This window comes from Giraffa tippelskirchi, chromosome 8, assembly GCF_054371585.1.
Source record: "Giraffa tippelskirchi isolate mGirTip1 chromosome 8, T2T-mGirTip1v1.2.pri, whole genome shotgun sequence".
Classification (NCBI taxonomy): Eukaryota; Metazoa; Chordata; class Mammalia; order Artiodactyla; family Giraffidae; genus Giraffa; species Giraffa tippelskirchi.
The window spans coordinates 119,942,006-119,952,873 of record NC_137282.1 but is presented as its reverse complement, the minus strand read 5'-3'; the positions used below and the strand labels follow the sequence as shown (position 1 = coordinate 119,952,873).

Here is a 10,868-nt window from a genome sequence, read left to right as displayed (position 1 = left end):
TCCATGAATATCTAGGTTGCTTCCATGTCCTTGGGCTTCCGTGGTGGCTTAGATGGTTAAGAATCTGTGTGCAATGCGGGAGACCCAGGTTCAATCCCTGGGTCAGAAGATCACTTGGAGAACGGAATGGCTACCTACTTAAGTATTCCTGCCTGGAGAGTTCCATGGACAGAGGAGACGGGTGGGCCACAGTCCATGGGATTGCAAAGAGTCAGACAAAACTGAGTGACTAATACTTTCACTTTCCATGTTCTAGCTATGGTAAATAGTCTTCTGTGAACATTGGAATACATGTGTCCTTTTTAGTTATGTTTTTCTCAGGGTATATGCTCAAGAGTAGATTGCTGGGTCATATGGTAGTTTCACTCCTAGTTTTTTAAGGGATTTCCATACTGTTCTCCGTAGTGGCTGTATCAATTTACATTCTCACCAACAGTGCAAGAGGGTTCCCTTTTCTCCACACCCTCTCTGGCATTTATTGTTCATACATTTTTTTGATGGTGGCCATTCTGACTGGTGTGAGGTGATACCTCATTGTAGTTTTGATTTGCATTTCTCTAATAATGAGTGATGTTGAGCATCTTTTTGTGTGTTTGTTGGACACCTGTATGTCTTTTTTGGAGAAATGTTTGTTTAGGTCTTCCCCCCATTTTTTGATTGGGTTGTTTGTTTTTCTGGTATTGAGTTGCATGAGGTGCTTGTATATTTACAAGATTAATCCTTTGTCAGTTTCATTTGCAATTATTTTGTCCCATTCTGAGGGTTGCCTCTTCATCTTGTTTATAGTTTCCTCTGCTGAGCAAAAACTTTTAAGTTTAATTAGGTCCCACTTGTTTATTTTTGTTTTTATTTCCATTCCAAGTGGGTCAAAGTGGATCTTGCTGTGATTTATGTCAAAGAGCATTTGTCTGTGTTTTCCTCTAAGAGTTTCCTAGTTTCTGTACTTACATTGAGGTCTTTAATCCACTTTTGAGTTTATCTTTGTGTATGATGTTAGGGAGTGTTCTAATTTCATTCTTTTACACATAGCTGTCCAGTTTTCCCAGCACCACTTTATTGAAGAGGCTGTCTTTTCTCCACTGTATATTCCTGCCTCCTTTGTCAGAGATAAGGTGCCTATAGGTGTGTGGGTTTATCTCTGGGCTTCCTATCTTGTTCTGATCTATATTTCTGTTTTTGTGCCAGTACCATACTGTCTTGATGACTGTAGCTTTGTAGTATAGTCTGAAGTCAAGAAGGTTGATTCCTCTAATTCTAGTTTTCTTCCTCCAGATTGCTTTGGCTTTATATAGTCTTTTGTGTTTCCTCACAAATTGTGATTTTTTTTTTGCTCTAGTTCTGTGAAAAATGCCATTGGTAATTTCATAGGGATTGCATCGAATCTATAGAATGCTTTGTGTGCTATAGTATAGTCATTTTCACAATGTTGATTCTTCCAATCCAAGAACATAATCTGTCTCTCCATCTGCTTATGTTATCTTTAACTGCTTTCATCAGTGTCTTATAGTTTCTATGTACAAGTGTTTTGTCTCCTTAGGTAGGTTTATTCCTAGGCATTTTATTCTTTTGGTTGCAGTGATGAATGGGATTGTTTCCCTAATTTCTCTTTCTGATTTTTCATTGTTAGTGTATAGGAATGCCAGAAATTTCTATGTATTAATTTGTATCCTGCAACTTTACCAAATTCACTGATTAGCTCTAGTAATTTTCTGATAGCATCTTTAGCGTTTTCTATGTATAGTATCATGTCATCTGAAGGAGTAAGAGTTTTACTTTTCCTATCTGGATTACTTTTATTTCTTTTTCTTCTCTGATTGCTGTGGCTAAGGCTTCCAAAACTATATTGAATAATAGTGGTGAGAATGGGCACCCTTTTCTTGGTCATGATCTGAGAGGAAATGCTTTTACCATTGAGAATAATGTTTGCTGTGGATTTGTCATATATGGCCTTTATTGTGTTGAGTTAGGTTTCTTCTATGCCCATTTTCTGGAGAATTTTTTTTTCTTAATCACAAATGGCTGTTGAATTTTGTCAAAAGTCTTTCTGCATCTATTGAGATTATTGGATGTTTTTTATCTTTCAGTTTGTTTATATGGTGCATTGATTGATTTGCATATATCAAAGAATCCTTGCATCCCTGGAATAAACAAACCCTACTTGATCATGGTGTATGACCCTTTTACTATGTTTTGGATTCTCTTTGCTAGTCTTTTGTTCAGGATTTTTGCATTGTCCTTTTTTTAAGATAGGCTTTCTTTTAAGATAAGCTTTCTTTTTAGTTCTCTTGCTTCTTGATGCTGACTAATAAAAGCAATCTGAAAGAAAGGAAGAAAGGACGAGGTTTTAGGTTTCTTCCCAGAGGTGGGCAGTGAGATGGCAAGGATGACGGAATCAGGGTGGAAAGGGTAGGCTGACACACTGCTCTGCCTTGGCAGCCGAGATACACAGAAATCACAGACCTTGACCTCACACCCTGTGCCTGACTAAGTGGGCATTAGCTTTTATGGGTCAGCTGTCCTGCTAGGAATGCCTCCTGTTCCTCTGCTTTCCACGGCAAGAGGAGCTGGAAGGACCCAGTGTTTACAGTGTCCTCACTGGGTAAATAAAGTTACCAGGCCTTCAGATTTTAGGGTAACACACCCTGCACAGGGTAAGAATGAAACCTCTTTGATTTACAAAGAGTGGTGACTAAAATCTCTGCTGCAAGTGTGACACACGACAGGACTGAAGTCCTGGAACTGGAGTCACCTAAGGATAGAAGCTCCGTGGGACAGTCTGTTGGCAGCTGGGTAATGCCCAGGGCAGGCCCTGAATTAAGCAGTGATGATTCATGGAAATTCCATTAGAGAAGGTACTCTGTGCTTTATTACAGACTAAACTGGGGTAGCCAAGTCATTCTGGAAGGAATGTGTACAAAGTTTTCAGATGAGGACTTGAAGTTTTATAGGTTGGAATTCCATTTGATTCAAAACATCTGTTGAATATTCAGTTGAAACCATCACTTTTTTTCATATATCTCTCATACTTTACATCAGCTCAGGATAATAAATATTTGTTGAGAGTCCACAGAGTGTCCGTCACCAGGGTTATAAAGATGAACGACACAGTGGTCCCTGTTTTTGAGACTGTTATGGTCTGGTAGAAGTAAAAGTTATACATTTATATGTGTTTTCCTCTCCCTGACTTTGAGGTTGAGATCTGTAATTTATATGCACCTTGGTTGCCAGAGCTAAGCATTGGGTAAATCCACTTTGTTGGTGAAATAAACACAGGAGGAGCTCACAGTCATTTACCAGATACAGCAAACTTAAATGTATCATTATCGTGCATTATTGGTCCTGTAACACACAGGTTCCTAATGTAATTGCCAAAAACACTGTTCACAGTGAAGTAGTGATCAAAACTGTGGCATGGGAAAGCAATAAAGATGCTAAAATAGTTGGAAAGAACACAAGCTATTCTGTACTCCGAAGCTTAAAGTAGGTCTTTAATACAATAAAAAGACAGTTCTTATGTGACATGTTTAACTTTTAAGGTTTGCATGTTTTTCCAGCTCTCTCTTTGTATTTCTACTTGAAGAGATCTTTAGTCTTTCCCATTCTATTGTTTTCCTCTATTTCATTGCATTTATCAGTGAGGAAGGCTTTCTTATCTCTCCTTGCTATTATAGAGACACCAAGGGAATATTTCATGCAAAGATGGGCACAATAAATGACAGAAACGGTATGAACCTAACAGAAGCAGAAGATATTAAGAAGAGGTGGCAAGAATACACAGGAGAACTATACAAAAAAGATCTTCATGACCCAGATAATCACCATGGTGTGATCACTCACTTAGGGCCAGACATCCTGGAATGCAAGTCAAGTGGTCCTCAGGAAGCATCACTCCGAACAAAGCTAGTGGAGGTGATGGAATTCCAGTTGAGCTATTTCAAATCCTAAAAGATGATGCTGTGAAAGTGCTGCACTCAATATGACTGCAAATTTGGAAAACTCAGCAGTGGCCACAGGACTGGAAGAGGTCAGTTTTCATTCCAATCCCAAAGAAAGGCAATGCTTTTCTTTGTTCAATGTTCAAATGTTGAACATTTAGAACACTGAATATTCAAACTACCACACAATTGCACTCATCTCACACACTAGCAAAGTAAAGCTCAAAATTCTCCAAGCCAGGCTTCAACAGTTTGTGAACTGAGACCTTCCAGATGTTCAAGCTGGATTTAGGAAAGGTCGAGGAACCAGAGGTCAAATTGCCAATATCCGTTGGATCATAGAAAAAGCAAGAGTATTCCAGAAAAACATCTACTTCTGCTTCATGACTAGGCTAAATCTTTTGACTGTGTGGATCACAACAAACTGGAAAATTCTTCAAGAGATGGGAATACCAGACCACCTTACCTGCCTCCTGAGAAATCTGTATGCAGGTCAAGAAGCAACAGTTAGAACCGGACATGGAAAAATGGACTGTATATGGTTCCAAATTGAGAACGGAGTACATCAAGGCTGTATATTGTTACCCTGCTTATTTAACTTATATGCAGAGTACATCATGTGAAATGCCGGGCTGAAAGAAAGACAAACTGGAATCAAGTTTGACAGGAGAAATATCAATAACCTCAGATATGCAGATGACACCACCCTTGTGGCAGAAAGCAAAGAACTAGTCTCTTGATGAAAGTGAAAGAGGAGAGTGAAAAAGTTGGCTTAAAAACCAACATTCAGAAAACCAAGATCATGGCATCCGGTGCCATCACTTCATGACAAATAGATGGGGAAACAATGAAAACAGTGACAGACTTTGTTTTCTTGGGCTCCAAAATCACTGCAGATGATGACTGCAGCCATGAAATTAAGAAGCTTGCTCCTTGGAAGAAAACTCGTGACCAGCCTAGACAGCATTTTAAAAAGCAGAGATGTTACTTTGCCAACAAAGGTCCATCTAGTCAAAGCTATGGTTTTTCCAGTGGTCATGTATGGATGTGAGAGTTGGACTATGAAGAAAGCTGAGCACTGAAGAATTGATGCTTTTGAACTGTGGTGTTGGAGAAGACTCTTGAGAGTCCCTTGGACTGCAAGGAGATCCAACCAGTCCATCCTAAAGGAAATCAGTCCTGAATATTCATTGGAAGGACTGATGTTGAAGCTGAAACTCCAATACTTTGGTCACCTGATGCAAAGAACTGACTCCTTGGAAAAGACCCTGATGCTGGGAAAGATTGAAGGCAGGAGGAGCAGGGGACGACAGAGGATGATATGGTTGGATGGCATCACCGACTTGATGGACATGAGTTTGAGCAAGCTCTGGGAGTTGGTGATGGACAGGGACGCCTGGTGTGCTGCAGTCCATGGGGTCGCAAAGAGTCAGACATGACTGAGCGACTGAACTGAACTGAACCAGCTCTCTATGAAACGGTCCTAAAATGACATTAATTATCTCTCCTTTTAATTTAAAAGACACTTTGCAGGCAGTTTAGGGAAGACAAAGACAAATAAAAGGAGCTTGTCCAAAAAGAGCTGAAAATCTGGTAGTGCTACACAGTCAGCCACACATGTGTTTACAAACATTTCTGAAAGACTTAACAAAGCTGGTACGTAGGTGCATTTTTCTGAGGAGTACATTCATCGAATCATCCAGTAGATCATGATCCCCAAAGATGAAGGCTATCTGCAGTAGAGGGATAGAACTAGAGAAGAAATCATATGACATGGAAGTACTGGGGTATAACCCAGGAGCAAACAATGCAGGATAAGCAAAGGCTCAGGAGGATGGAGGCTGGTAGTCGAGTGGTGAGTGAAATACTGATTGAGGAGGGTTGGAGCCCCTAGAGTGGGGAGGTCACCACAAAGAGACACAGGTAGGGACTTCTAGGCCTTCTTTGGGGAAGAGCTGGTAGGTCATTCCACAGGCTGGGGGCAGTTACAGGCAAGAAAGTCATTGAATCTTGGGGCCATGCTGTGGGAAGCTTTCACATGTTTCTTGAATTAAAATTTATAGAGAACTTCATATAAAATTAAAATAGAACTTTAAAAATACCATCAGATGTTCCACTGCCAGTGTCTTAGTTCCCACAAATGTAAGCATTTTTCTGTTTGCAATAGACTAATTTTTTAAATTGTCCAAAGAAGTATTTAATATCATCTATCATAGCAAAGCTCCAATACTTTGGCCACCTGATGTTAAGAGCTGACTCATTAGAAAAGACTCTGATGCTGGGAAAGATTGAAGGCAGGAGGAGAAGGGGAGGACAGAGGATGAGATGGTTGGATGGCATCACTGACTCAATGGACATGAGTTTGGGTAAACTCCGGGAATTGGTGATGGACAGGGAGGCCTGGCGTGCTGCAGTCCATGAGGTTGAAAAGTCAGACACGACTGTGTCTGAACAGAAACAGTCATAGAAAAGGGCTTCCCAGGTGGTAAGAGTGGTAAAGAACCCATCTGCCAATGTAGGAGATGTAAGAGACATGGGTTCGATCCCTGGATGGGGAAGATCCCCTGGAGGAGGGCAGGGCAACCCTTTCCAGTAGTCTTGCCTGGACAATCCCATGGACAGAGGAACCTGGTGGGCTCCAGTCCATAGGGTGGAAAATAGTTGGAAGTGACTTAAGTGACTTAGCACAGACATACATCATGCTGATGTGATCACTGCTTCCCTGGTGGCTCAGATGGTAAAGAAACTGCCTGTGTTTAAGTTAAAAGAGGGCCAGTTTAAGACCAGGCTGAAGATAAAGCCAAGAAAAGTTAAATAAAAACAAGAATAGCAGAGAGGGATGGTCTTGCACCTAAAATTCTGATTGCAACACATAATATATGCCTGGATTGTAAGGTAAGAATGGGAGTTGAAGAAAGCAGACCACTCATAGTAGTGAGAAACACTGCAGAATATTGTAATGGTATGTTCTTACAACCTTGGAATCATATGGCATACATCAGCTCAGTTCAGTTCAGTTGCTCGGTTGTGTCCGATTCTTTGTGACCCCATGGACTGTAGCACGCCAGGCTTCCCTGTCCAACACCAACTCCCAGAGCTTACTCAAACTCATGTCCATTGAGTCAGTGATGATATCCAACCATCTCATCCTCTGTCGTCCCCTTCTCCTGCCTTCCTTCAATCTTTCCCAGCATCAGGGTCTGATCCAATGAGTCAGTACTTCACATCAGGTGGCCAAAGTATTGGAATTTCAGCTTCAGCATCAGTCCTTTCATGAATATTAAGGATTGATTTCCTTTAGGATTGACTGGCTCGATCTCCTGGCAGTCCAAGGGACTCTCAAGTGTCTTCTCCAACACCGCAGCATCAATTCTTCAGCACTCAGCTTTCTTTACAGTCCAACTCTCACATCCATACATACATGGTTTTATGTATTCTGCTCTGTTAACCTCATAGCATCCTAAACATTTTCCCAGGTCAATATTGTTCAAAAGCATATATATTTACAATATCCAGGACATGGAATCAACCTAAACGTCCGTCATCAGAGGAATGGATAAAGATGTAGTACATATGTACGATTGAATATTACTCAGACATAAAAAGGCTTCCCTCGTGACTCAGATGGTAAAGAATTTGCTTGCAGTGCAGAAGACCCGTGTTCAGTCCCTGAGTTGAAAAGATCCCCTGTAGGAGGAAAGGGCAATCCACTCCAGTGTACTTGTATGGAGAATTCCATGGACAGAGGAGCCTGGCAGGCTACAGCTCATGGGGTTGCAAAAAGTCAGACACAACTGAGCAACTAACACTAATACTTTCAGTCATAAAAAGGATTGAAACTGTGCCAGTTGCAAAGACTTGGATGGACCTAGATGGTGTCATACAGAGTGAATAAGGTCAGAAGAACGAATATCACATACTAATACATACATGTGAGAGAGTCCTTTCCAGGGCAGGTTGATAAGAAGTCTAGGGGTCCCCAAGGAGAGAGGGGTCTGGAATTCTCAAAGAGGAAGAAAGGACAAACTTTTTTTTTTCTTTTCTCTCTACATTCCTTAGGATTATATAACAATAATGTATCCTGCCTGAGGACAGTCTCTGGATTAAACTCTCTGGATTCTAATTCTGTTATCTTAAAATGTAAATTATGGGAGTAGGTCTGTCTTTACAAGGATTATAACAATAATGTATCCTGCCTGAAGGACGGTCTCTGGATTAAACCTTCTGGCTAATCCTGTTATCTTAGAGTATATAACTCCACTGCTAACACTAGCAAGGGGGTACTCTTTCTGCTCCCTTCTGATGCCTATGTCAGAAGTTTTCTCTGTCTCCTTTATACTTTAATAAAACTTTATTACACAAAAGCTCTGAGTGATCAAGCCTCGTCTCTGGCCCTGGGTTGAATTCTCCTCCGGAGGCCAAGAATCCCGGCGCCTTTTCGTGATTCAGCAAACAACCTTTCACATGTGGAATCTAGAAAAATGGTACAGATGAACCTATCTGCAAAGCAGAAATTGACACAGATGTAGAAAACAAACGTACAGACACCAAGAGGGGAAGGGATAGTGGGATGAATTTGGAGATTGGGATTGACATATACACGCTGCTGTGACTAAGATAGAGAACTAATGGGAATGTACTACTGTGCAGCACAGGGAACTCTGCTCAATGCTCTATGGTGACAAAGAGGTGCTATACGTCTACGTATTCCCTCTGCTCTACAACAGACAGTAACACAACACTGTAAAGCAAGTAACCTCTAATAAAGTTTTTTTTTTTTTTTAAAAGCCTGTGTAATGTCTCACAGGGCTTCCCTGGTGGCTTGGTGGTAAAGAAATATGCCAGCCAATGCAGGTGACACACGTTCGATCCCTGGGTCGGGAAGATCCCTTTGAGAAGGAAATGGCAACCCACTCTAGTATCTTTGCCTGGGAAATCCCATGGACAGAGGAGCCTGGTGGGCTCATGGGTGGGCGAAAGAGTTAGACACAACTTAAAGACTGAACAGTAACAACTGACATATTAGTGGAATTGGTACAGTTTGGTGGTTAGCACTGTGGTGCTTGGCTAGTCTCTGAGACTCTGAACCTGGCTCTGCCAGTTACTACGTGATCTTTGAAGTAACTCAATTTCTCTGTTGTACAATCCATATCTGTAAAGTGGGTTAATAACAGGGACTGCAGCAATGAAATTAAAGGATGCTTGCTTCTTGGAAGGAAAGCTATGACAAACCTAGACAGTGGGTTAAAAAGCAGAGACAACACTTTTTCAACAAATGTCGATATAGTCAAAGCTATGGTTTTTCCAGTAGTCATGTGCAGATGTGCGAGTTGGACTATAAAGATGGCTGAACACTGAAGAACTGATGCTTTTGACTTGTGGTGCTGAAGACGGCTTGAGAGTCCCTTGGACTGCAAGGAGATCAACCCTGAATATTCATCGGAAGGACTGATGCTGAATATGAAATACTCCAATACTTTAACCACCTGATGGGAAGAGCCAACTCATTGGAAAAGACCCTGATGCTGGGAAAGATTGAAAGCAGAAGGGACGACATAGGTTGAGATGGCTGGATGGCATCATTGACTCAATGGGTATGAGTTTGAGCAAACTCTGGCAGATAGTAAAGAACAAGGAAGCCTGGTGTGCTGCAGTCCACAGGGTCACAAAGATTCAGAAGCGATTTAGCAACTGAACAGAAGAGAACCTTAAATGGGTTCAGTTCAGTCGCTCAGTCGTGTCCTACTCTTTGTGACCCCGTGGACTGCAGCACGGCAGGCCTCCCTGTCCATCACCAGCTCCTGGAGCTTGCTCAAACTCATGTCCATCGAGTCGGTGATGCCATCCAATCATCTCATCCTCTGTTGTCCCCTTCTCCTCCAGCCTTCAATCATTCCCAGTGTCAGGGTCTTTTCAAACGAGTCTTTTAAATGGGTTATAGCAATACAATGAACTGACATGTAAGTTCCTCAGAACACGTCCTGGTACAAGGTCGGGGTCAACCCCTGTTTGGCCCAGGCTGGGCAGGTGCTCTGAAGCTTGACACTCTCTCAGCTAAGTCTGCATTTCCGAAACCTTGAAAGTCTTGAAGGAGCCTCCCTTCCTACCTTGACTGGAACTTCCCGAGGCCTCTTTTGTGAGCGAGACCCGCCACCTAGCGGCCTCAGCTCTGAAACGCTGCCGCGCACAGTGGGGTCGGCGCGGCCCGGGTTCGCAGCGCCGTCGCTTCCCGCGCTCTCCGCCTGTAACCGGCCGGCTCTCCGCCTGTTACCGGTCGGCTCCCCGCGGTCTCCTTCCGCAGACGCCGAGCGTCCCGGCTCGACGCGCGTCCCCTGCGGGCACTCGCCGCGCAGCGAGTGTGCGTAAGGGGCGCGCTGGACGCACAGCCGTGCCCGCGGAGCCCGCGACCAGGAGGAAAGCGGGCTGCCCCCGCGGTACGCAGGCCGCCTAGCCTCCGCCTCTGTGAGCGGTGAGCCGGGCCGCCCGCTCGCCGGGCTCTCTGAGATTATCACCCAGGGTCCCAGCCTGGAGCCGGTGCTGACCCGGCGCCGACCGCTCAGACCCACGCACACGTAGTGCAGCAGTGAGAGTGAAAGTCGCTCCGTCGTGTGAGATCTTTGCGACCCCACGGACTACACAGTCCATGGGATTCTCCAGGCCAGAATACTGGAGTGAGAAGCTTATCCCTTCTGCAGGGGATCTTCCCGACCCAGGGATTGAACCCAGGCCTCCCGCATTGCAGGCGGATTCTTTGCCAGCTGAGCCACCAGGAAAGCCCAAAATCACCTGGCAGCGGTGGGATTCCAACCCAGACCCCTGAAGAGGCTGGAGCCTTAATCCAGCGCCTTATCTCGGCTACGCTACGTAGTGCAGTACCTGGGACAGAAACCCAGAGGCCCCCAGAGCGCCCACTGAGCATGCGCGAGCCTGGGC

At 43.6% G+C, this 10,868-nt stretch overlaps 1 protein-coding gene and 1 long non-coding RNA gene across 5 annotated transcripts in view; one reads left to right on the top strand and one right to left on the bottom strand.

Moving 5' to 3' along the window:
• Window positions 1-1,933: 1,933 nt before the first annotated feature.
• On the bottom strand, window positions 1,934-10,854 carry LOC145517396 (uncharacterized). Its single transcript, XR_014062011.1, has 2 exons — window positions 10,043-10,854; window positions 1,934-2,316 (listed from the first exon to the last, which is right to left on the bottom strand). It is a non-coding gene; the product is annotated as an uncharacterized LOC145517396 (long non-coding RNA).
• The window catches only part of PRIM2 (DNA primase subunit 2), a 297,212-nt gene continuing 296,576 nt past the window's right edge, over window positions 10,233-10,868 (top strand). For 2 of the 4 annotated variants that reach the window (XM_081519726.1, XM_081519731.1), the window contains exon 1: window positions 10,233-10,369. The gene's annotated coding sequence lies outside the window, so the exon portion shown is untranslated. Of the gene's footprint in view, window positions 10,405-10,868 lie in introns of all 4 variants that reach the window. The other 2 variants (XM_081519725.1, XM_081519730.1) reach the window with 1 other exon arrangement.